The 27,741-nt window shown below is 39.3% G+C and overlaps 1 pseudogene; it reads left to right on the top strand.

Annotated features, from left to right (window-relative positions):
- Positions 1-671: 671 nt before the first annotated feature.
- Positions 672-27,468, top strand: LOC126562097 (uncharacterized; annotated as a pseudogene).
- The last annotated feature ends 273 nt before the right edge of the window (positions 27,469-27,741 follow it).

Genomic DNA, 27,741 nt, shown 5'->3' with positions numbered 1-27,741 from the left:
TTTCCGACACTAGTTTCAACGAATCGTACTCTGACATTCTGCATCATAATCTATAATGACAACTTTGGTTGGCGTAAACACGATTTGTTTACTGTATGGTTAATGATTGTATTTTCTATTTTTTTTTCATTAGTGTAATATCCGTGGTATTTGACCACTGAACACTGGTGTGTGTGTTACTGAATCGTCAATCCAAATTATGTCCTATAATGTATAATGATAGTAACATCAACATCTCATCGACACGCGGCTCGATTAACCTGATTGCAGAATACTGCCCTAAACAGTGCACTAGTCGAAATGGTTTAAACGTGAACTTTCGTCAAGTTCTGCGCGGATGCGCAGAATCTATCTTATTCTGCATCTCTTCAACGATATCAAGCCTAAACCAAAAAAAGATTGTCATCCGGACGAACTCCATTATCTACATCCTTCATCTATATCCTTCCTTTCATCACCCGATCCCTTTTGAACATAAAACCTATATTTAAATTTTAATAAAACAAATGAGGAAGCGTTCGTTTCAATTAATTCCTTTACGATCCGAAGTGATAGTTTCGCTAACTGGCGCCCGAATAGAGACCTGAAGTCAAAGTGAGGTGATTCTAAATACCAACCCTCAACCACTTTCGATCTGCACTCAAAGACATCTCTCTCCGAAGAAGCCTAGGACCCGTTGTAGTGTAGCGTACACGTACATTCAAACCGCCGTTAAACCTTAAGCCCTTCATTCAACTCTTCAACTCCTGAATCCACCCTTGTATAAACAATAGTTGTCTGACACTCGAAATCAGAAACGCAATAAAAAACCAAAGAACTCTTGTGTGAACCGTCAACCAATGAACACGCGTAATAATCGGAACAATCCGAAACTTGAAGGGAGGCATTCCCTAAAGAATGTACAGTCCGACTTCCTAGAGAATCCATTGAGTACCATGTAATTGAGGGAATAATTCGTAGAGAAATTCAAATAGAAGCGACAGATGTGCTTAATACTAGCTGGACAACATGTGATTGATCTAGTATCAAATCTACATTGCTGCTTTATTACAAAGATAAAAGGGAGCTAAAGCTATGCTATCTTAATCTGGAACTCAAACGAGAAACGTTTCACTTTTCTTTGACACAGATTTGTACTCTGATTCCCTACCCTATCCGAACGTTACTAGAATAGAGAAATTCCACTTCTGCGGCATAGCTCCCGATGTACCGAGGAGACCTAGCGGGAAGTTCTGAAAATCTTAATTCGGTAACCCTTTTCGTATGAAGTCTATTCTGGCAAGCGGTTGAACTTAGGAACAAGCAGGCCAAACCTTCACGTGACCTGGCCTGGTTCCGTCGCTAACATTGGTGGCTCCAGAGAGGAGCTTACCACAAATCCAGATAGGAACTTCACTCAAATCAGAGAGAAATTTTAACTGAAATCAAATAAGAACTTCATTCTAAACACAGAGGACCGACGTACCTCAATTAGGGAACAAGCGACAATTATTGTTTAGGATTCAACCTTCAGATTGTTCAGGGAACTGATTCGCAAACAAGCCACTAACGGCAACATCAGTTTAGATTGGGCAATTGGACAGACAGGTTTCTGTTTTGCAGACATTTTTTAACCACAACGGACATTAGTCATAACTAAATTTGATAGTTAAAGAAAAATCTTAAACTAATATTAGAATGGATTCAAAAGGAAAAAAAAAAAACTTTGTTGAAAATTCTATTGGTCATTGCAGACTCTGTACCAGGCCGGACAATGCCGACCCAACTATGGTACAATGCGACGAATGGGAAAGATGGTTCCATTTATCATGCTTAAGCTTAGAAAAGAAGCCTTCAAAAAAAGATGAATTTATTTGCATCAAGTGCAAGGTTGATCTGTCTCAATCGGTACCAATACCCGAAATTCGCATCCAAGACTCCGCGATCAAAGCTTTAGTTGAAGTATCTAAGCAAAGCAGCATATCTGAGTCTTCATACATCAACCGTACAACATTAATGCTATATCTTATTTGTTTGAGAAGCAGTTTTAGACCCGGGATCTCCGCTTACGCTTATTGAGGAAGAAACAGCAAACAAATTAAAATTGCGTGGCAAAGTAGCACCACTAACTATGACTTGGACACAAAATATTGGGACAAAAGAAAATACCAGTCGTCAATTAGTGTGCGCCATTTAAGGGAATTCTGAGGCAACCAAATACAAATAGAACAAAATTAAAACAGTGGCAAATCTTCAGTTAACCCAACAATCAATCAATAAAGATCAACTAGCCAAAAAATATCCACGCTTGAAATGTGTTTCTCTCATCGGCATTCTCATCGACTTGAAACATAGTCATTTACTTGTGCCACACTCCAAGGTGATGTCAAAGCCTGACGATGACGAGTGCTATAAACACAAAACTACGATGGATAATTTTGGATCTGATAACACACAAGATTACATTGAAACAAATCATTTCATGATTCACAAGAATGAGCAGCTAATGAATGATATGATAAAAAATATTTCTCGATAGAGGATTTGAAGCCAAGGCTATGAAAACGTTAATAAACGTTAATATCTTCCGGAGAAGAATGCTGTGCACAAAGCAAGTGGTGAAAAATAGAAACGCTTTAAGGCAAAAAGAAGCATTTTCGTTAGCTCTAGAAGCCATTGTGAAGCAACATTATGTTGACGATTATTTAGATAGGTTCTTCCATTAGGCGAAGCTGTTGAAACTACAAGACAAGTTATTCAAGTGCATCAAAAGAGAGGATTTTGTATTCGCAATATCACTTCGAGCAAAAGGGAATTGTTAAAATCGATTCCAAGTGACCGAGTGCAAAACCCATCTTGCATTGTTGTGTTGGAAGAAAAGGACTCGTAGAGAAAATATTAGGAGCTCAGTGGAATACCAATGATGATACATTTGGATACTGAAAACTGAAATTACCGGAAACAGACAACTATGAAACACTCACAAAACATAAACTTCTTAGTATTTGAATTTTTAGTATTTTTTATCCTTTGGGATTGATAATTCATCTTATTATCCATGAAAAAATATTGATGCAAGCAGCGCACATCGCTACGGAAGATCGCTACTTTCAGCACAGAAGACGAAAAATCACACATATATACAGCGATAAGGGAACAAATTTTGTGGGCAGCCGAAAAGGGTCAACCCCTTATATAACCCCTTAAAATATTATAAAAGAAATTGATGAAATAATGGGAAAGGAAGCCGCAATCAAGTATGACATTACATGGCATTTCAATCCTCCTTCCGCACCACATTTTGGAGGACTTTTTGGGAAAGACTAATTAAAACAATAAAAAAGGCTTTACGTTTTATGGCTGAAGAATGGCAAAATAGAAAACCATCTCCAGGGACATTGAGAGCTACTGTGATACAATACGTTTCTGAGTGGTTTGACAAGAACCCTGGAAAGAAGCCGTCCATCACCCTGGTTAAACCAAAGGGAGAGTTGGACATTAACACGATAGCCAACGCTTTCTTTACACCTAAGGATGGCCATTTAGTTTCAATCGATCACATAAACTGGATGATTTATAAGACTGTCGAGACTTGGGAAGGACAGCTGTCTGATGATTGGATATCGTTTGGGTTGGTATTGAATGACGAAAACAAGCTTGTTAGACTGAACACGATGTTCGAAATCTCAACAATAGATAGTTTAAAGGAAACTCCAGCATGGTATGGAGAGGTTCCCATGGTTGCTGATGCTTTAGGAGCTCTCTATTATGTTTTCTCTGTACTGAGATTGACAAGCAAATATCCAGATTACAATAAGCCCTTTTTACTAACAACAGATGCATCCAATTATGCAATCGGAGCAGTTCTGTCTCAAGGCGAGATAGGAAAGGACAAGCCAATCCATTTTGCTTCTCGTTCTCTGTCAAGAACTGAAGAATCTTACTCGGTTCCAGCAAAAAAAAAAATGTTAGCTATTATATGGGCTCTTAAATCATTTGGAAATTATTTATATGGTGCAAAATTCACCATTCTAACTGATCACCAACCTCTTACTTTTACATTATCAGACAAAAATACAAATGTAAAACTAAAAAGGTGGACGGCCTATCTAGAACAGCATGATTATAGTATCGTATATAAACCAGGGAAGACAAATGTGGTAGCCGACGCTTTAAGTCGAATTTGCTGCTCTATGATTGCAACACAGCATTCAGCTCTCGACTGTGATTTGCTTTTCATACCCTCAACTGAAGGTCCTCTAAACGCCTTCCGTCATCAGGTAATAATACAAGAAGGGAAAAATAAAATAGAGGAAACAAACATTTTCAATAATTTCAAAAGAATAGTTATTACCACAGATGATACAAGCGAAGCAAATCTTCTTAAAATACTGAAGAATAATTTTAATGCTTCTAAATTAAATGGTTTATAAACTACTGAATCTATCATGGGAAGAATTCAGGAGGTCTATAAAAACAATTTTGGTAGACAAAATATCTTAAAGATTCGCTTTACTCAAACAATACTTCAGGACGTCGAATCTTATTCAGATCAAATGAATATAGTGTGTCTAGAACATAATAGGGCACACAGAGGTGTCGAAACAAGCAGCAAATCCTCAGGAAATATTATTTCCCCAGGATGACCGCTATCATCAGAAACTTCATAAAAACATGTGTAACATGTAATGAATGCAAATACAATAGAAAACCGATTAAAAAACCAATCCAAGAAACGCCTTTACCAACACGGCCGTTTCAAATTGTACACATCGATATCCTCTTCCTAGAAAAAAAAAACTGTTTCTTGACTTGCGTTGATAAATTCTCTAAATTCGCACAGGTTAAGAGAATCGAATCTAGGGCAACTGTTGATGTGTTACCCGTGTTGAAGGAAATGTTGCTTAAATATAAGCCTCCCGAATGCATTGTCATGGACGGAGAAAAATCGTTTAATTCAGGAGAGATAACGAACTTCTTTAACACATACAACATTATTCCCTATGTTACTCCTACTGGCCACAGCGAAGTAAACGGAATCGTAGAAAGGTTTCACTCAACATTCCTAGAAATGTATCGTATAACTAAAGCAGACAATCCATTAATGGAATTATTTGATCTCGTTGAGCTTACCGTTTATAAATATAATAATTCAATTCATTCGGTAACGAAATTCAATCCTTTTGAAATAATTAATACTTCAGAGAAAAGTTTCGATATTATTGAACAGGTCCAAAAAAAATTGCGTCGAAAACAGGAAAAAGATTTGCATTTCTTTAACAAAAATAAAGTAGAAACCATGATACCTGAATCAGCATTAGCTTACGTGAAGACCAAAAGGAGAATGAAACAAGTTAAACCCTTTAAATCAATCTATTTTGAAAAGATAAATAAAACAACTTACTTACTACTAAAGATAAAAAAGGTACATCAAAATGATCTTAAAATAATTAATATCTGATACCCTGTTATATTACAGGATAGTGTTGGCAGTATGGGCACAGAATATTACAATATTAAGTCTAGAGAAAATACCACTACTGGCTTTCGACAGAGGTGTAGCTAGGATATCAACAAGCAACAATTATTATGTTCACCAATTTCGAGTAACCGATATTCAAAACGAAGTGGAATTATTGCATGCCGAGTTCAAAAAGGTAATGGAAAACCAATATACGCATATTATTACGGAAGAATTCGATCAAATTATAAGCCAACTCAAAACCATTTTACCTAACCGTCAAAAACGATGGGACACAATAGGAATGGTCTGGAAATTTGTCGCAGGTAATCCAGATGCTGATGATCTAAGACTAATTAATACTACTTTAAACAATTTTATCATAAATAATAATGTTCAAGTCAAAATAAATGAAGGTTTAGCATCTCGATTGAACGACAGTCTAGGTAAAATAAAGGAAGCTATTACAATTTTTATATATTTGATATTCCATAAATATTTTCTTTAACTTAAAACATTTATCAGAAATGGTAAAAATCATAATGGAAAGCATAACTTTAGCAAAATTAGGAGTAACCAATATACAGCTCCTTAACAAAAATGAGATTGATATGATAGTAGCAGACATTAAACGTAATAATCTTCCAATACATACAGTCATAGAATCCCTTTCTTACACGACTACAAAGGCTGCTGTTAGCAACTCAGAATTAGTTTTAATAATTACTGTCCCTAGGTTGGAAGACAAGATATATAAGAAAATTCAGGTGTACCCTGTCATAAATGGTAATAGAAGTGTCCATATACCCAGTCCCTATATCCTATCCTATCAACACCATATATATACCGTATCGTCACTGGGAAAAGCCATTTATCGACCTGAAGATCTGCAGGATGAAGAGTCATCATGTGTTTCGGCAATTTTGAACCAGGAACAACCAGAATGCGACATGGTTTATCAACCAACAATAGCAGAGCTAATGTGCTTGGACATGACACATTTATTGGTTAATACTGCAACTACATTTGTTATAACAACCAACTGCGGTTTAAAAGAACAAGTTTTCAACGGGCCACTCCTAATAACGTATGCATCGCGCACGATTCTTATGAATGGGAAGGAAATTTCTAATAATCGCACCGATTTACCAGGATCAATGATATTTGACTCTTGACTGCTGCAGCGAGCAGACGTGTGTTTTCAAGTAGTGTAGTAATTTATAAATTTCGTGCCCAAACGTCAACCTCTGACAGCTGAGAGTGAAGCGAAGTGATGCAACCCGGTGACAGTTGTTATGTCAAATCGTAGAAATAAACCGGCTCAATTGCCACTTGAAAACCGAAAAAGCCAAACGTGTTTTCTGTGTGACCCCAAGTGTGAAGTGAGATTTAGCTACATTTACAGTAGCAAGAGTACTTTTTCATCTCGTAACCAGAGTTTCAAATTGTCATGGAGACAATCAAACCAAGGCCCATTAGGGCAAACACTTTAAAAATAGTGTACGAAGGGATTCCGAGACGCCCTTCCCGTTCAGAGGTGATCGACTTTATTGTCGATACGCTTGAAGCCGGAGAGGTCGTCACGAGGATCCAAATGTGCACGTCGACGGCAATCGTTTACGTTGAGACGGAAACGATGCAACAAGCAGAGCAGATCGTATCGAAACATCAGGGGAAGCATTTCCTGACCATCGACGGAGCATCATATCCGCTGCCGATTATGCTAGAGGATGGTGCAACGGAAATGCGGCTGCACGAGCTTCCGCCGTATGTCACGGCAGCAGAAATCGAGGCAGCGATGTCTTGCTGCGGCAAAATCATCTCTATCACGGAGACTGAGTACGGTCCGGATAGTAAAGTGCCGGGGAAAAAAACTGGGATCATCGCGGTGAAGATCATCCTTAAATCACCGACACTCCAAATCGGACCGACGATTACCATCGGGGAAGAGCGCACCACCATAAAATATAATGGGCAAAATCCGTACTGCCGTTACTGCTTGATGCCCGAACACACTGGCATGGGATACATGCAGAGCAAGCGTAGCTTGGCTAAGCAAGGCACATCATATGCTGGAGTGACAAAAGCAGCAGCAACAGCAACAGCACCCAAAAACACTGCACCACCGAAAGCTCCGGCAAAAACGCTAAAAGTAGCGGGTGCACCGCTCACTAGCAAAGCCGTAGCACCGAGGGCTCCGACAGCGACACCGAAGGCTCCGACTGAAGCACCAAAGTCTCTGAGCGTGACACCGAAGGATCCGACCGTAGCGCCGAAGGCTCCGACAGTGGCACCGACGGAACCGACCGTAGCACCGAAGGCTCTGACGGTGGCACCGATGAAACCGAGCAGCAGAAGGAACTCGAGTGCGCTACGGCGATAGTTGTATCTGTGTTCAAAGCTCCTCGGGATCCTACCCCCACACCTCCTACCACAAATCCTGACGCTGAAACAAAAGGTAAGCGTAAAAACCAAGACGAGACTGACAGTGTCACGTCTAACGCATCGATCGGAGAATCAGTCAGGCGTAAGCCTGGCAGACCACCGAAAAATGCAAAGACAATCACGGCTACTAACACACACACTGAGGGGTAAAAAAGTTCTTTGAAATTCGCTAGTTTTACATTAGTTTCAATTAATTTAAATACCATCTCAAACCCGACTAAAATAAATACTCTGCGTTCATTTGTTCGATCAATTGACGCAGATATTATTTTCCTACAAGAAGTGCATGATGGCAACATTGCGCTTCCTGGGTACAAAGTGCTCTCGAATGTGAATGTTGATAAACGTGGAACAGCGATCGCTATACGGGAACACCTTAAATATTCTCACGTCGAACGCAGTTTAGACTCACGTATAATCTGTCTTCGTCTTGAGAATTCTACCACACTCTGTAACGTTTACGCTCCCTCTGGAAGCCAACGTTGGTCAGAGCGGGAGGAGTTTTTCAATCGCACCATAGCGTACTACCTGCGTAATGCATCTCAGCATGTCATTCTCGCAGGGGATTTCAACTGCGTGTTGAATCAAAAGGACGCAACGGGCGAGAGAAATATTAGCCCTGCTCTGAGGAATGTTGTCAACGTTATGGGGATTTGTGATAGCTGGGAGGTCCTCAAAGGCGACTTTGTAGAGTTTACCCACATCACACGTAGTTCGGGTTCACGTATCGATCGATGTTACGTATCATCGATACGCATATGCTGACGACATCTCGGTGGTGACAACCTCCCTTCCCAAACTCGAGGAGGTTAAAACAACAATAGAAGCGTTTGGCAGAACCGCTGGGGCGAAGCTGAACGTGGAAAAAACAACGGCACTGGACATAGGACACATCATACCAACAACCACCCCGATGCATGTTCCGTGGCTGCGGGAAGTAGAAAGATTGCGCCTGCTTGGCATATTGTTCACGAACAATATACGGGAGGCCATGGGGCATAACTGGGAAAACGTGATCCAACAGTTCCGTCATTTGGTCAGATTGCATCGTGTTAGAGACCTCAATTTGGCGCAAAAGGTGGTGCTTTTGAACACTTTCCTTCTGCCCAAGCTTTGGTTTGTTGCATCGGTGTGTGGCGCACGATCGCTGGACATCGATTTGGCCTACAAGACGGTGCGGTCTTACCTGTGGGACGGATCTGGGGGTTTTCGAATCCCATTAACCCATTTGGCCCTTCCACGCAACCGAGGTGGACTCAATCTTCACATTTCCGCCATTACCACAACAGCGTTGCTGGTGAATCGGTACGTTGCAGAGCAGGGTTACCTGAAAATCGGGGCTCAGCACATAGATTGTGCTGGGAATCCCCCGAATATAGGCTCCATTGCCACAACTTATCCGTGCCTTCGGATGGTAATCCAGCAGCTCGCATACCATCCGGTATGCGTCCGGTATGCGGTATGCGGTACAGTCACAACCAAAAGTTTGCGGCAAATGATGGTCGACAGACTTTCAGACTCCAAAGTGGCTATGGAGTCACCTTCCACGGATTGGCGATGGATTTGGAAAAACGTCACCAGCTACAAACTTTCATCCGACCAACGTTCGATGCTGTATTTGCTGGTGCACAACAAGGTGCCACACGGACTGCTGCTCGACAGGATGAATCGGGCTCCTTCAGCCTGTTCATTCTGCTCCCGGTCAGAGACTCTGGAGCACAAGTTTGCCCTGTGCTCCAGGGTGTCTAGTGCTTGGAGCACACTGATGCAGGCTATGGAAGCCATTGTTCCAAACCACAACCTCAACTTCCCTTCCCTCCTCTTACCTATTTTAAGTCACATTAGCATAAGTAAGAGGATTCCTATCCTACGTTTGTTTGCAAACTACATCATCCACATTGTTGGAAACAACAATGCTGTGATTGATGAAAATATCCTTAAGTGTTCTTTGTAAAACCTGTACGTCGTCCCTACATGTACCCCACTATTCTTTTTTTAGCTAGTTTTTAAGTTGTTTTAAATAAACAATGTTTAAAAAAAAAACGGGCCACTCCTAATAACGTATGCATCTGGCACGATTCTTATGAATGGGAAGGAAATTTCTAATAATCGCACCGATTTACCAGGATCAATGATACATCTTCCTCTCTATGGTGTACAGATTCACTCAAAAAGCAATATAACTAAATTGAGTCTGGATAACTTAAACGACCTGCACATTGGAATGCGAAAGGAAATAGAAGCAATCAAATTAGAGTCAAACAGTTTTACATGGACATGGAAGTGATCACCTCCTCTCATCATCGGGTTACCATTCATCATTTTCATCGGTTATCTCATCGTTCTGCAGCTTAAAAAGAAATCTAGCCGAATCGAAGTACAAGTTACTAGCCCAACGGAACCACCCAACTTCGAAAACCTTCGAAGCTTTCAACCACCCACCATGCAAGATATATTTCGTACGGAGCCTCAAAACTAAGAAGGGGCAAGTTAAGTATCAACATGCAGCGTTAGCATCATCGGTGGTCGTCGCTGTTTCCAACCGGTTAAAAATGCAGCATGAGCAACAAATTTGCTAATCGACGAAATCGACGCTGTCGATCGGCACACTCCCTCCCCTCCCTTCCTACCCATAAACCAAGCCAATCAAAGACAAGACAATAAACGAACACTCATTAATCGGCACTCGACCAGTGAACACACTTCATTATTCCGTCCGAAATTTAACTCGCGCAATCTATAAGCAACCAGGTAGAGAGGGATTCGAGAGAGACTCAGTTTTAAGATAGCGAAGCATTCGGTGTGTTGCGTGTGGTGCGTGCGTTATTTTAATTACGTCTAATAAATTTTAGTATTCGTTTGTGTCTTAAATGAAATGATAAATATAATCAACTCGGACACCCGAAACCCAAAGACACAACACTTAGGCTTAGAAAAGAAGCATTCAAAGGAAGATGAGTTTATTTGCATCTAGTGCAAGGTTGATCTTTCTCAATCAATACCCATACCCGAAGATCGCAGCCAAGATTCCGCGATCAAAGCTTTAGTTGAAGTATTAAAGCAAAACAGCATATCTGAGTCTTCATACATCAAACGTACAACATTAATTGATCTTCCATATTTCGATGGAAAGCCAAAAGATTAGCCAAAATTCAAAAAAATCTTTGACGAAACCTCAAAAGAAGCTGGGTTTAGCCTGCTAGAAAATATGATGCGGAAAAGGAGACGCAGAATGAAGCGTCAGGCCATTATTCCTTGATACACAGCACGTATCAAAATAAAATGACAATGCTAGAAGAATTATATGGTAGACCACAATTAGTTTATCAAGAGCTATTGAAAGAGGTTACCAAAATTCGAGTGGACAATTACAAGATTCCCAAATTAAGCGAGGCAATATAAAATCTTCAGGTCATGAAGAAAACTGCCTACCTCTATGACCACCGATTAATCGATGAAATAATCGCGAAAATACCTGTCCATCTTCAGACAAAATGGATTGAGCACAAACAAACATTAGATGATGATGAATTCATAACCCTTCTTCATTTGTCCAGTTGGCTACTTCCAATTGCCAACAACATAAGACTGATGCCAAGAAGAAATGAGCGTCCATCCTTTAATATACACGACGCCAGAGCACCGATGAATAACAACAAAGCTATTAAGGATCAAGAAACAAATATTCAACTTACAAACATCCAGTTAGCAAAAAACCACAATGGACACCAAAATGTCCTATGTGCAGTGGGGCACAATTGATTCCCAATTGCGATCAGTTCAAACAAAAAACGATCCAGGAGCGATATGATTTTGCAAATAATTACAATCTGTGCCTTAATTGTTTAAAGAGCAGTTACCACACCACAAAAAGCAAATATTAGCAAAGCAGCCGTGGGAAAAATCATACAGAAACAAAACACGTTCGGATCAGTGGTGGATCGGCCAGGCAGAGGCAGGAAACCCAAAACGGATTCCAAAACGGACACTAGGATCGTTCGAGAGGTGAAAAAAAATCCAAAAGTGACTGTCCGCCAGATCCAGGAAACCCTTCGGCTACCCATTTCTGATAGTACTATTCGTCGCCGGATCAAAGCGCAAGGTTTCAACAACAAGCTTGCTAGGAAACGTCCGTTCATTAGCAAGGTTAATAAAGCTAAGAGGCTAAAATTTGCAAAAGACCATGCGGATAAGCCAATAGAATTTTGGAAAACGGTTCTGTGGACAGATGAATCGAAATTCGAACTGTTCAACCGAAAACGGCGGGACCGTGTATGGTGCAGAGCGGGTGAGGAGTTGCAAGACCGCCACATACAAGGAACAGTAAAGCATGGAGGAGGCAATGTGATGGTCTGGGGGTGTTTTTCGTGGGCAGGTGTGGGGAATCTAGTCAAAATCGATGGGATTATGACTTCTGATTCCTACATTAACATCCTACAAGAAAACCTGGAAGTGTCTCTCATCAAGACGGGCATTGAAGAGAAATTCATCTTCCAGCAGGATAATGACCCGAAACACACAGCGAACAAAACGAAGGCCTTCTTCCGTTTATGTAAGATTAAACCGATGGAATGGCCTCCGCAAAGCCCAGACCTCAACCCCATCGAGAATTTGTGGGCGATTCTCGATGCGAGGGTTGATAAAACAGGTGTGAAAAATAAAGAAACATATTTTAAAGCCCTGGAACACGCCTGGGAGAATATCGACCAACAACATTTAAAAAATTTAGTTGAAAGCATGCCGAAACGCCTTCAGCAGGTTCTGAAAGCCAAAGGGGGCCATATAAAATATTAGCAAATTTTGTGAGTGAAATAAATATATATTTTGTTGACTTAATTGAAGTGGGCACTTTTTTTTTGAAACCTTTTTTTTAGAAAAATAAATGGAACTATTTTTGGTGCGTGCAAAACAATTTATTTATTATAATTAGGTAATGAATCTGTTAGAGTACGTTAAAAGTAGCTTTTACAAAAATTTGCAGTGCAGTGTTCTAACTTCATTTCTCACTAAAATCATGGCAAAAATGTAAAAAATCAAGGGGTGGGTACTTTATTTTGACAACCACTGTAGGTCTACATGCGGACCACCGCAAAGCGAGGGCAATTAAAATACAGGTCGCATCAACTGGATGCACCGTTGACGACAAAAGGTCGCTGCACAATCGTACTATCCAAGGAACCAAAAATAGGATCCCTCCCACGGAATAGGTAAAACACGTACAATTTAGGAAAATAAACGAAACAATGTTCTAGGTACGAGATAAACCCGTTAATGAAGCCCATACAGAGATTACATAAAAAGATTCTATTTCTCTCTCGTATATTCTATTCCATTCGAAATCTCTGAAAATCGAAATCTTGTTAGTATATAAGAAACGAAATTTGTGAATAAAATTTAGTATTAGTCTGGAATTCAAACGAGAACATTTTGTTTTTTTTTTTTTGACACAGATTTTTATTCTGATTTCCTACCCCATCCGAACGTTACTAGAATTGAGAAATTCCACTTCTGCGGCATAGCTCCCGATGTACCGAGGAGACCTAGCGGGAAGTTCTGAAAATCTTAATTCGGTAACCCTTTTCGTATGAAGTCTACTCTGGCTAGCGATTGAACTTAGGAACAAGCGGGAGTTATCGGAACAACGCAGAATCATAGATACAGTTATCAAAACTGTTCAACGGTATCAGCCCAAAACCAACACAAGATCGTCATCCGGACGATCACCGTTATCTACGTCCTTTCTCTAAATCCTTCCTTTCATCACCCGATCCCTTTTGAACACGAAACTTATATTTAAATCGGAATAAAGCAAAAGGACGGCACTCTCAGCCTAACCGCCTTAGAAAAAGGAAGCTTTCGTTTCTCTTAACTTCTCTACAATCCGAAGTGATAGTTTCGCTACTGGCGCCCGAATAGGGACCTGAAGTAAAAGTGAGGTGATTTAAAATACCAACCCTGCACAAACGACGAAGGACCACTTTCGATCTGCACTCGAAGACATCTCTCTCCGAAGAAGCCTAGGACCACCCGAAGCATCGAGCAGCCGAAATCAGAACCTGGAACATGATCTTCGTGATAGCGATACTGGCGTGAGTCAAAATATATTATATTTCTATTTATAATTCTGACTTATAAGGCTATAAAGTGCATAATTTACAAAAAAAAAGTGTCGTTGAGTAACAAGTGAAACAAGTTAGACAAACGTTAGGAACTTATGCAAAAAGGTTGTTCGAATAGGAAGAAAAAAAGAAACGCACTGTGTGATAAAATCAGAATGAATCCCCCTATTGAAAATTCTATGAGCCATGAGGAGTTTTTGCAAATCGGAAAAGTTCCGGATTATGTTCGCGATATTCCAAATTTCGAAGGAAACGCTAGTAGCCTTATGAGATGGATATTAGAAGTAGAAAACGTACTTAGAATGTACGCCCGTCTTCCCAGAGAATCCATTGAGTATCATGTAATTGAGGGAACAATTCGTAGGAAAATTAAAGGAGAAGCGGCAGATGTGCTTAATACTAGCTGCATAACAGGCGATTGGTCTAGTATCAAATCAACATTGCTGCTTTATTACAAATATAAGAGGGAATTAAAAACTCTTGATCATGAACTCACAGGGATCAGTAAGAAATCTTCAGAATCCCTAAGCAGTTATTTTAGTCGAGTGAATGATCTACTATCTGCAATAGTAACGCAAATTCAGACTGATCCTAAATATGCTATAAATTCAGAAGTACATATAGCATATTTTAGAGAAAAAGCACTCGATTGTTTTATTAGAGGCCTTGAAAACCCTCTTTGCTTTTTGTTGAAAAATCATCATCCAAGTAACTTAAATGCTGCATATAACTATTGCCTTGAATATTGCAATATGAATATGAGGTCTGCTCCATTTAAATCAGACACAAGGGTAAATAACATACCAAAACCACGAGAGCTTTACGTGCCACCACCACCACCTCGCCCTATTTTTAATACAAATCAGCAAAGACCACCTCTCCCACCAAGAGATTTTTCTCAGTATAGGAATTTTCCACAACGTAGGAACATGTACCCTGAAGGATATACCAGTCAGCCCATAAATCATCAACGGATTCCTTCAACACAACAGCGTAATAATTACCCCGTACCTATGGAAGTTGATCCTTCGATACGATCGAACTCCTTGAACTATAGCAATCGGCAAAGCTATAAAAAACCCTATCCTCGCAATGGTCAGATATATTCAATTGATACCCCTAAAACGGCCGAATCGGACAGCGATAACAAAAAATTATAAAACAACATTTTCAGATAAAACTAGGATTTTACCTCCCAAACTCTTGGCACTAACACACACTCACGGCGTGTAGGAAAAGCACCAATACTGTTAAAATTTGTTAATATATAAGATCATACATTTGTAGAAATAAAGAACTTACAATCTTAAACCGAACGAGAGCAGTCGCGTCCGCGTTTTATTTTACTCGAAAAGCACGTCTTCGTGAACAAATCCCGTGTCGTGATTTACATGGTGGCTCCAGAGAGGAGTTATAATTAATCTCAAAAGTGTTTATAACTCCAGTGTCGAACTTATTCGTCTAAAATTTCAATCCGTAGAGTGTTCTAATCACTTGAAAGATAAAAGTTAGTGTGAAATAAAACAGGAGCAAAGTGCAGTTCAATAAGGTTGTATCGTCGATCTCCGTTTTGTTTCAAAATCGTCGTTGTTCTTAGTGTTGTGTCCACCACTATCGCTTAAAACTATTGTATTCACAATACGGAACATTCGTGTTTACGCTGTGCTGTGAAAGGTTAAAAAAAAATAAAAAAACTATTGTGAAAGACATTGTTCCGCCACACGCGAGAAACCCAGAGGAGTACCGTGCAGACATCATCACAGCGAAGACATCCCAGTTCCAGACGGTTCTAGCTCCTGCCCAATTTACAAGAGGAAACGCGTCAACTTATCCAGGTAAGTCAGTCTTCTCATTATAAGGCAAGGAAATCAGTGCAAGGCAAGGATTCAAAATGCCTTTTAATTTTGTTAAAAACCCAAACGGTTCCTGCCGCTTATGCCAAGGTATTGATACCGAGGAAAGCGAAATGGCAGAATGCTTCGAATGCGACCGTTGGTTCCATTTGCAGTGCGTTCGACTGACACGCAGTCCAACACCAGCGGAATGCTGGCTATGCCCTAAATGTCAAAAGATCAAATACGAATTGAAGCGTTTGACATCTGAAATAGAGGCATCTGCAAAAAGGGATGAGGGAAAGGCAAACGAAAGGAAAATGGACGAGTCCATTATGGACACAACGATGAAGGAAATGGTTATCAACCAAGGAAAAATGGTAGATAACCAGCAACAACAAATGGAGTACTTTTTTAATGCTTTCAAATCCATGATGGATGAAAGACAGGGTCCATCGCACATGGAAACTCTTCTACGAAGACAATCCTTGATGCAATTGCCAAAGTTTGGAGGCGATCCAAAAGAATGGACGAACTTCAAACAAACGTTTGAAAAAACAAACGAAGAAGGCAAATTTACGGATTTAGAAAATCTAAACCGTTTAAGACAAGCTTTGAACGGAGACGCATTAAGGCACGTTCAACAGCTAATGATGGAATCCAAAAACGTTGGCGAAATAATCAAGAGATTAGAAGCAAAGTTCGGAGGAACAGATCTAGTTTACTTAGAACTCTTAAATGGCTTGCAACGAATTAAAAAGGATTCCAAGAATATAGTCGTTGATTTAATAAATGCACTAGAAAATTTGGTGCATACTGTAAACCTCATGGATGAACCATCTTATCTTAATGATCATAGATTGGTGCTCGAGTTAACATCAAAACTTCCCTATAACATACAACTTGATAGAGTCAAGTATGTAACTAAGAAAAAAATCAGCATAAGAAATCAAACGTTAGATGAATTATGCGAATGGCTTAAACCTTATGCGGAAACCGCAACTGTTATGAGTACGTTGCAATCACTTACTCAAAAGGGACATGTTAACATTCATGAGTCAAAAAGTGAAATTAAATCAAAGACGAAAAAACCAGGGACTAACCAACCGGGACCCAGTAAACCAAAAGCAAACTGCTTAATATGCAACAAGCTACACGAAACTATTAAATGTTACGCCTTAGTTAATAAAAATGTTACAGAGCGTCAACAGATAGTTAAAGACAAACGTATTTGTGCAGGATGTTTAAAATCAAACAATCATGCAATAGAAGCTTGTAGAAGCGCACAAAAGTGTGGTATTAATGGATGTACAAAAAAACATCACAAAATGCTTCATCCTATGGGAACAACTCCAGCAGTTGAACAAGAAGCCGTTAATAACCATCACGGAATACAGATTCCATCTTCGACACACTATCAAGTGTTACCTGTAACATTGATGAATAAGGATAAATCCGTTAATACATACGCCTTTTTAGATCCGGGTTCATCTCTAACGCTATTAGATGCAAAAATCGCCAGGAAACTCTCCTTAACGGGAGAAGAAATTCCACTTCAACTGGTTTGGACTCAAGGTACGAAAGCAAACCAAGAAGGAAGTCAAAGCGTAAACTTGAAAATTAGGGGCGCATCAAAAAAGACTTTCAACCTAAAAGATGTTAGGACAATCAAAAATTTAATGTTGCCAATACAAACATTAAACTATAACGAATTGTGCGTTAAGTACCCTTATTTGAAAAACTTACCAATTAATGAATTTGACCATGTACAACCGACAATCGTAATCGGTATAAAACATAATCAATTATTAATGGGGCTAAAGCATCGATACGGTAAACAAGGAGAGCCCATTGCAATGAAAACTAAATTGGGCTGGCTCGTTTACGGAAGGAACTCGGATAATGAAAGTACAAATTTTTCAATGGTTATCCAAGAACAGGAAGATATCCAAAAACTGATATCTAACTATTTCTCTGTCGAAGATTTTGGTGTAAAACCAATAAAACAACTTCCGGAATCGGAAGAAGAAAAAAGGGCGAAACAAATCCTAGCAAACACCCTAAAATTCAAAGAAGGACGCTACGAAGTCGGCTTGCTATGGAAACAGGAAAATCATAAATTTCCCACTAGCCTTGACAATGCAATGTCAAGACTCATAAGCTTAGAGAAAAAATTGCAAAAGGATCCAGAACAAAAGAATGGGCATTAACAACTTTCAAAAGCTATGTAGAAAAAGGTTATGCTAGGAAACTAGAACCTTGGGAAATCGAAATAAATCCGCCAAACACGTTTTATCTACCACATTTCATAGTGATAAATAAAAATAAAATGCCGCCCAAACCACGGTTAGTGTTTGATGCAGCCGCAAAGGTTAGAGGACATTCGCTTAACTCGGCCTTATTATCAGGGCCAGATAGCACAACCTCATTATTCGGGATACTAATAAGATTCCGAGAAGGAAAATATGCTATATGTGGTGACATAAAAGAAATGTTCCACCAAATAAAGATCCGCAAGGAGGATCAAAACACCCAAAGATTTATTTGGAGAGACTGCGAAGATCGTAGTCCGGACACTTACGTCATGCAGGTAATGACCTTTGGCTCAACCTGCTCTCCATCCTGCGCACAGGCCGCAAAAAATTCCAACGCTGAACGGCTGAAGGATAAGTACCCATTAGCATTAACACCAATCGTACATCAACATTATGTCGACGATTACAATGACAGCTTTAATTCAATAAACAAAGCAATAGAAACCGTGGATCAGGTTATAAAGGCTCACGACGAAGGGGGCTTCTTTATTACCAAATTTTGCTCAAATAACAAAGAATTGCTCAATACCATATCAAGTGATAGGATTGACGCAGATAACATTAAGGTGTTAGAAAACAAAAACGAGGAATCAAAAATACTTGGCATTTATTGGAATACTAAAAAAGATAACATCGGATTTCATTCAAAATTAGACAAGCTACCAGCCGATGTGTCTCTCAAATTAAGGTCTCCTACCAAACGAGAGGTACTATCATTTGTCATGAGCTTTTTTGATCCATTAGGATTAATATCCAATGTCACGATACAAGGAAAAATTCTTATGCAGGAGGTGCATAAAGAAACGAATGAATGGGACGTACCAATTTCAAATAATTTATTTGTAATATGGAACACTTGGCTGAAATATGTCGAGCAAACCAAACATATTCGTATTCCTAGATGGATCATGAAATCACCCACATCGGAAATAGAACTACACGTTTTTGTAGACGCTTCCGATAAGGCGTTCGCGGCCGTTATTTATGCCAGAAGCGCGGATAATGGAAAACCGCACGTTCAAATCCTCGCCGCCAAATCTCGAGTGGCACCAATAAAGATGCTGTCAATACCTCGTTTAGAATTACAAGCTGCATTATTAGGAGTTAGGCTGCTGGACACAGTAAAAGGTGAAATGAGAATCAAGGTATCCGAAACAACATTTTGGAGCGATTCCAAAACGGTGTTGGCATGGATAAATTCCTCTCACCGAAAATATAAACCGTTTGTTGCTCATCGCATCGGGGAAATTCTCGATACGACAACAATGAATCAATGGAGATGGGTACCATCAGAATTGAATCCAGCAGACGAAGCTACAAAGGTTATAACGAAACCTTCAATATGGCTGTCGGGGCCAATGTGTTTGGCACTAGATCAAAAGGAGTGGCCTAAAAATATAACCGTTGAAACGGATGAAGAAGGGCACTTCTGCAACATCCATAGAGATGAAAAGGACTATATTCAAGAACAAACATTTTCCAACTGGTGGAAAATATTATTTAGAATTTCCACCATAATGAAGATAGTCGATTACGGTTTAAACAAAACCTCATTCATCAAGGCATACACGATGAAAGATCGAATACGTGCCGAAAATATCCTGTACAGAAAAGCTCAGCAAGATGCCTATCCTGACGAAATAAAGGATATAAAGAAGAACGGACGACTGACGACGGTTGGACCACTTTCAAAGTTAACGCCCATTTTAGACGAAAATGGCGTAATGCGTTTTAAAAGTCGGTTAGAATACACGGAACACCTCCGAAGATCGGCAAGAATACCAGTTATATTGCCAAAAGATCATCACATTACGCGCTTGATCATACAATGGTATCATGAAATATACTACCATCAATCGGATAAAATAGTCTTAGCAGCTATTCAACAAAGATACTTCATACTCAGTTTGAATACAACATTTCGCTACGTAAAGGCTAGATGCCGATACTGTAAAAATATTAAAGCAAAGCCAATAACACCGCTTATGGCTCCCTTGCCCACTTGTAGAACAGAAGCATACGTTTTTCCGTTCACTCATACAGGTATAGATTACTTCGGACCATTCGAAGTAGCTGTAAAAAGATCTATAGAAAAACGTTGGGGCGTAATATTCACATGCATGACCACAAGAGCAAGCCATATTGAGTTGGCTGAGAAACTGGATACCGATTCATTCATCATGTGCTTTCTTAATTTTCATGGAAGACGAGGGGCGGTAACACATGTTTACAGCGACAACGGGACAAACTTTGTGGGCGCAGACAACGAACTAAGATCCCTGGTTAAACAAATTAACACACGTATGGAACAAGGGGAAGCAATGAAGTTACAAATAGCATGGCACTTTAATCCGCCAATAGCCCCGCATTTTGGGGGATCATGGGAAAGGTTGATACGCATTATCAAATCTAATTTAAAGGAAATGATACATTGTAGACAACATCGCGCTCCATCCATTGAAGTGCTACGGAGCGCATTGATACAAGCCGAATTTATTCTAAATTCTCGTCCATTGACAAACATTCCTCTCAACGAAGAATGTGATGAACCGTTAACACCATTTCACATTCTTATCGGAAGAGCTGGGAATTACTCGATTCCGATTGAAACTCCAACACATAGCCTAGAACGTAAACATTACAGGCTAGCGCTTCACTATGGAAAAGTTTTTTGGGACAAATGGGTTAAGCAATATTTACCACTAATTGCTCAAAGACCGAAATGGAATAAATTGACAGAACCGATTAAGGTCGACGATATTGTTATAATTACAGATACAAATTCGATGAAACCCGGTACTTGGTTAAAAGGAAGAGTAATAGAACTACAGCCCAGCAAGGACGGACAAGTAAGATCCGTTAAAATCAAGACCATTCAGGGCATATACTGTCGCCCAGTTACGGGAGTGGCAGTTCTTGACGTGTACACCAATGAAAATAACGCCATAAAAAACAAAAACCCTGAATTTGTAGGCGCGATATTCGAAAAACCAAAAACGTCCCGCAATCAGGATCGTAGCCGAGCAGGTATAAAAGAAAAAAAGAAAAAAATCAAACCCTGCAATTGGTATAACAACACTTTTATGGCAAACACTACACACGTGTCGGCTTTCAAACAAGGGCCGGAGGCGGCAAAATTAAAAGAAAAGCCGACACAAGCGAAAGTCACTACATTAAATACCATTACCATGGCTATACTAATATTTTTGTTTCTTTCAGCCCAAGCGATTGGGGCATCAACAAGAGGTTTAATAGCGTATGACTGCGCTAACAACGATATTAATATCACTAGCTACTCCCTTATGGACGTAGCATCCTGCGTTCCGCCATCCAAAAACGTTTCGACTGAAGAAATACGAATTCAAGTATTACAAAGAAGCCCAAAAACCATCGTTCACGTTCATCAATGCAAAGTAATTATCACCAGATCAATTAAACATTGTGGCGCCTTTTCGCACACATCGGATTATGAACGAAGCTATGAATATATCGTTAAAGAATTTACACCACAGGAATGTAAATTAGCTCAAACTTTAGGAGAAGTTGCCTTATCAATCAATACGAAGGTTAGGGAATTGCGTCGCAATCACACCACAAGGGGGGAAGCACTGATCGTTGGCAGCATTCAAGGAACAGCTTGCAGCGGAGGAACGTATCGGACATCGAGCTACACTTGGGAAGACGCGTTGGTATACTACGAGTACGAAATCGGGTTATACGACTACGTGGCTACAGCAGACCTCGAGAACGATCAAATCACGCTGCGTAGCGGTCTTGTTTGCGCGCATACGACGTGTTTGGATTCAGACTACGGCTACCTTACCTGGGAAGTGGATCTGCGATGGCAATGCGAGCGAAACGATTTCGAAATCATCTATGAAGGTACTGTGAACAAAACCATTGATAATGCAAGAACTGCAGTGAGCACAGTATATACCTTAATCTCAAAGGAGCATATGTTCTCGATAAGAGCTCGAGACGCTACACAAATATGCAGCTTCAATAGCTACATCACCGATCATCCAAAAATATTCATCCTTGAGCTAAGTGGTTACCAATCGCCATTTAAACGAAAAGCGGTCGATGGAAGAAACCTCGACCTATTCACTTATTTCAACTCAAAAATCACTCTGGTAGAAAACTATCTCGGCCAGAAACTAAACGATATATACGTCACAGTAATGACCGAATTGTGCAAAATCGATAAGGCACTTTTGGAAACTAAGCTAACTCTGGCTCGATTAAACCCTAGTGAGTTCGTCACAAACCTTGTGAAACGTCCTGGATATACAGCAGTTGTAGCAGCCGAAGCATTATACATTCTTGAATGTAAACCAGTTTACGTTACTTACGAAAGCAAAGAAGACTGCTATCATGAAATCCCGGTAAACTACAATAATCGTTCAATGTTTATAGCTCCAGTAACCCGAATGTTACAACTAAGAGGCACGCAAATAGATTGCACTCCGCTGTTGCCAGCAAAATTTACCATTGGTGGAAGATGGTATACAATCGACCAACGCTTGCGCGAAACAACGGCACCACAACAACTAACAACCGATATTGTAACAAGCTGGACATATACACCATTGCCGAGTTTAATGGAGAGCGGTGTTTACGACGCCGAAAGCCTACAAAAGATGAAAAATATGGTGTATGAGCAAGGAGATAAAAGAATTGCATCATCAGTACTACATAAGATGATCACCGGTGAACACCCGAATCTACAAGGATTTACCTTCGATACACTTATATCAGAAAAGGTAATTCACGGCGCGTTCGAAAAGTACTGGTCTAAACTAGTATCTTGGTCTACTTGGCTCGGAAACATTACGTCAACAGCTATCGGTATCTATGTATGTGGCAGAGCTATTAAATTCATAATAGATACAATAATACATGGCAGAATTCTATTCGAAATCTACGGAGTAGGATGGCAATTGCTAGCATCCTTTTGGGACTCCTTGACAAATCTGCTATCTCATCGCGGCCATAGACAGCAAGCAGCTAACGAAGCAAGCCCGCAAAATTACATCAGCATCCCGCTAGAAGAACAACAAAATGAAGAATTGCATACGATTGAGGCAATCCCGTGTCGCGGTAAACCAAGGTTTCTGTATCCCACACTTAAAACCGTCGCGCCTCCAGCAAACAACGAGATGACAACACCTTCAGATGCACCCTCTCAACCGCAGCGCTCTTCGCGTAACAACGATTGCGAACGTCAATGATTGCACGCATTTAATTAGGTTAATAACAAATAGTTAGATTATACCTTTCATTCTTATTTTTCTTCATAGCTGAAACGTTGCGTATCTTGGTAAAACTTGCAGTTTTACGAGGGCCGGAATGTTGCGAACGCAACGATCAATCATTCTAATCCATGTGTTAAAAAAAAAAACTATGTTCATCTAAGAGCATCATAAGCTCACATCTCACAAACTCAACAATCAGCTGAGACAAACATAGCCAAAATGTAATTCATAACTAGGGACCACCAGCTTCGTCATCCTAAATAAACGATTACCGGAAACGTTAAAAATACGAAGCATCTCGATATGCAATACAGGTAGAAAGGTCCCCGCATGTCAATGAAACAGATATAACTAGGAACGCAGATACATTTTGCAGCACTTCTAATCAACAAACTGAAGTAGAAAGCAATTTTTTAGAATGGACCGCAGGATGGTGAAACCTTTCCTTCCATACATCATCTTGCGAACAGTTACGGGAGAATACCCATTTTTAATCGATTCAGGATCGAATATTAACTTGATTTCGTATAAATTGGCTTCATCTTACAAAAGAAGCAAACCATACGAATTCCAAGCCCTTAAAATTACAAGCGCTAACGGTGAATTCAATATTAAATCAGCAATCGACATTGCTTTCTTTGAACCTAAATCTATGCTTAAATTTCAATTCTTCATACACGATTTCCATCCATTTTTTTTGTGGCATTATAGGTACAACCATACTCAAAACACAACAATACGGCACTGGACCGTCATAATTAATTATAAATAAATAAATAACATACTCAAAACACTTAAAACAAAGTTGTGTTTCGAAGAAAATCGTTTGATTATACCAACTGATTTGGGAACACCTTTTGTAATACCTTTTATGAAGTATGCGAAACAAAAAGAATATAATGTGATTGATTTTAGACTAGATCATTTAGATCTCTCAGAACAAGAAAAATTAGCTCGTGTATTGTATAAAAATGAACAAGTTTTTTACGAACCTAATATAAAGTTATCGTGTGCAACAAAAGTTGAATGCCGTATAAATACAATTGATGAAATACCGGTGCATCAACGGGTCTATCCATACCCAGCTGCATATACAGAAGAAGTTAATTCACAAATTAAGAAAATTTTAGAGAATGGAATAATTAGGCCATCCAGATCCGCTTGGACATCCCCCGTCTGGATCGTTCCAAAGAAAGCAGATGCTTCTGGTGAAAAAAAGTTTAGGATGGTAATAGATTACCGAAAATTAAACGAAAAGACAATAAGCGATAGGTATCCAATGCCAGAAATCTCGTATGTCCTTGATCAACTACGAGGCCAACAATACTTTTCAAATCTTGATCTTGCATCAGGATTTCATTAAATTCAGATGAATGCACAGGATATTGAAAAAACTGCATTCTCTATTAATAACGGTAAATATGAATTTACAAGAATGCCATTTGGTCTGAAAAATGCACCAGCCATTTTTCAAAGAGCCATTGATGATATACTTCGCGAACACATAGGCAAAATCTGTTACATCTATATGGATGATGTAATTGTATTCGGTAGAACAATTAAAGAACATTTCTAGATAATCTAGATAAAGTTCTTTCTACATTGAATGCTTCCAATCTGAAGGTTCAACTAGACAAATCCGAATTCCTTCACAAGGAGATTGAGTTTTTAGGACATATTATTTCAAGTGAAGGATTGAAACCAAATGTAAAAAAGATTGAAGCCATAAGATTATTTCCCTTACCAAAAACAATCAAACAATTGAGATCGTTTTTGGGATTGACAGGTTATTATAGAAGATTTATTAAGGACTATGCGAAAATAGCGAAACCTTTAACTAATAGCCTACGAGGTGAGAAAAATACGACTTCAAATAGCAAAATAACACTCTCCACGGAACAAATAAAATGTTTCGAAAAATTAAAAAACATATTATCATCGTCAGACATTCTAATTTATCCAGATTACAGCATGCCGTTTATACTTACAACGGACGCCTCAGATTTCGCAATTGGTGCGGTCCTTTCACAAGGTGAACTGGGAAAAGATAAACCTATTCATTTCAGTTCCCGAACGCTCTCTAAAACGGAAGAGTCATACTCTGTTCCAGAAAAAGAGATGCTTGCTATGAGATGAATGGAGTTGTAGAGAGATTTCATTCTACCCTTATAGAAATTTGTCGCATAACACAGTCAGTTCATCCTTTCTACAATCCTATCGAATTAATGAATATCGCAGTGCACAAGTATAATAATTCTATTCATTCAAGTACTAAATACACGACGTTTGAGATTATAACACCTTCCCAACATACGATGACGATTATGCAAAAAGTTAGGGATAACATAAAGAAGAAACAAGAAAAAGACATTTGCTCTTACAACAAGAATAAAAAAGAACGGGTTATAACAACCAAATCAAAGGTGTTTATGAAAACGAAGCGTAGAGTTAAACTAGTAAAACCTTACAAAAAAGTTGACATCCAACGAGTCAACAGAACGACAATAACCACCAAACAGGGAAAAAGGATTCATAAGAATGATTTAAAAGTTATATATGAATAATTGTATTCCACAGATTCCTATGCCATGCCGAGGCACAAAATATATCGATGAATAACCTGGATAACGTCCCCATACTAGCTTTCCATAGAGGCGAAGCAAGAATATCTAATGGAAATAATTACTATATTCACCGTTTCAATATTTCCGATATAAGACAGGATATCAAACTACTTTCAAGGGAATTTAGCTTTTTAGAACGGAACCAGCTCTCAAGGATTATAGAAGAGGAACTTGAAAACGTATTTGAAATGTTAAAAATTACTACACCAATTCGTAGAAGCAAAAGATGGGACACAATAGGCACTGTCTGGAAGTTTATCGCAGGAAACCCAGACGCGATCTAAAACTAATAAATTCTACAATGAATGATTTAATTAAAAATAATAATAATCAAGTTAGGTTTAACAAAGATCTTACAATGCAATTAACAGAAATGTTACTCCGTGTGAAAGATGCTCTACAATTATACAAGGATTCATCAGCAGAATTCCATTCGTTATATATCTTGATGAACCTCAAATATCTTTCTGAAAAATTAGGACTAATTACAGATAGCATCGCACTAGCTAAACTTGGAATCACTAATCCACGTATACTCAATAGTAAAGAAGCAGATTTAATAATGGTTGACATTAGAAAGCAAAACATAACGGTGCATACGATATCCGAGGCGTTAACATATACAAACACGAAAATAGCGACGAATAACAAAGAATTATTGTTTATAATCAGTTGTCCTAGATTAAGCGAAAACATACTGAACAAAATCCAAGTCTATGGCATAAAAAATATAGGAAAACAGATCCACGTTCCTCATCCCTATTACCTTTCCCATAAATCGCAAATGTTTACTGTCGCATCACTGGATAAGGACTTTTATAATACGGAAGATCTACAAGAAGACAACTCGTCGTGCATACCGGCAATTATGAAGGGACAACCAGCATCTTGCGATTTTGTATCGAATCCACCAACACAAGAAGTTCTGACTTTAGATAGAAGTCACTTGCTCATCAGTTCATCCGTTTGGTTCACATTTGATACTACGTGTGGCATACAAAAGAGAAACCTTACTGGCTCATTCATCGTCACATATGAAGATTGTAATATTTTCTTCAATAACAAAACTATTTCAAGCAACACGATTAGTTTTCCGGGGTCACCGATCAATCTTCCTCTCTATGGCATAGAAGTGATGCAACAGGACAAAATCGTTAAATTGAGTCTTGAGCATCTACATGAACTACATAAAGATTTAAGAACGGAGATAAATCAAATCCATTTGGAATCCCACAGCATCACATGGAAAACGTGGTCGATATCAAGCCTGATAAGCACTCCGTTTATAGTATTGATCGCCGTCGGTGGATACATTGTGTCAAAAATATGTAAGAAAAGAACAGATATCAACATCAATACACAACCAGCATCACAAACATCGACAATCTATAGACCGCCAACTATGAAGGAATGCCTTCGTACGGAGCCTCAGATTTAAGGAGGGGCAAGTTATCGGAACAACGCAGAATCATAGATACAGTTATCAAAACTGTTCAACGGTATCAGTCCCAAACCAACACAGCATCGTCATCCGGTCGATCGAGCGTCCGAACCTGATTCTGCATCCCTACAACGGTATCAGCCCTAAACCAACATATCGAGCGTCCGTACCTGATTCAGCATCCCTTCAACGGTATCAGCCCTAAACCAACACAAGATCGTCATCCGGACGATCACCGTTATCTACGTCCTTTCTCTAAATCCTTCCTTT

The sequence above is a fragment of the Anopheles maculipalpis genome, chromosome 3RL (genome assembly GCF_943734695.1).
Source record: "Anopheles maculipalpis chromosome 3RL, idAnoMacuDA_375_x, whole genome shotgun sequence".
Taxonomy (NCBI): Eukaryota; Metazoa; Arthropoda; class Insecta; order Diptera; family Culicidae; genus Anopheles; species Anopheles maculipalpis.
Note: the sequence above shows the minus strand (reverse complement) of the source record. Positions and strands in the feature narration are given on the sequence as shown.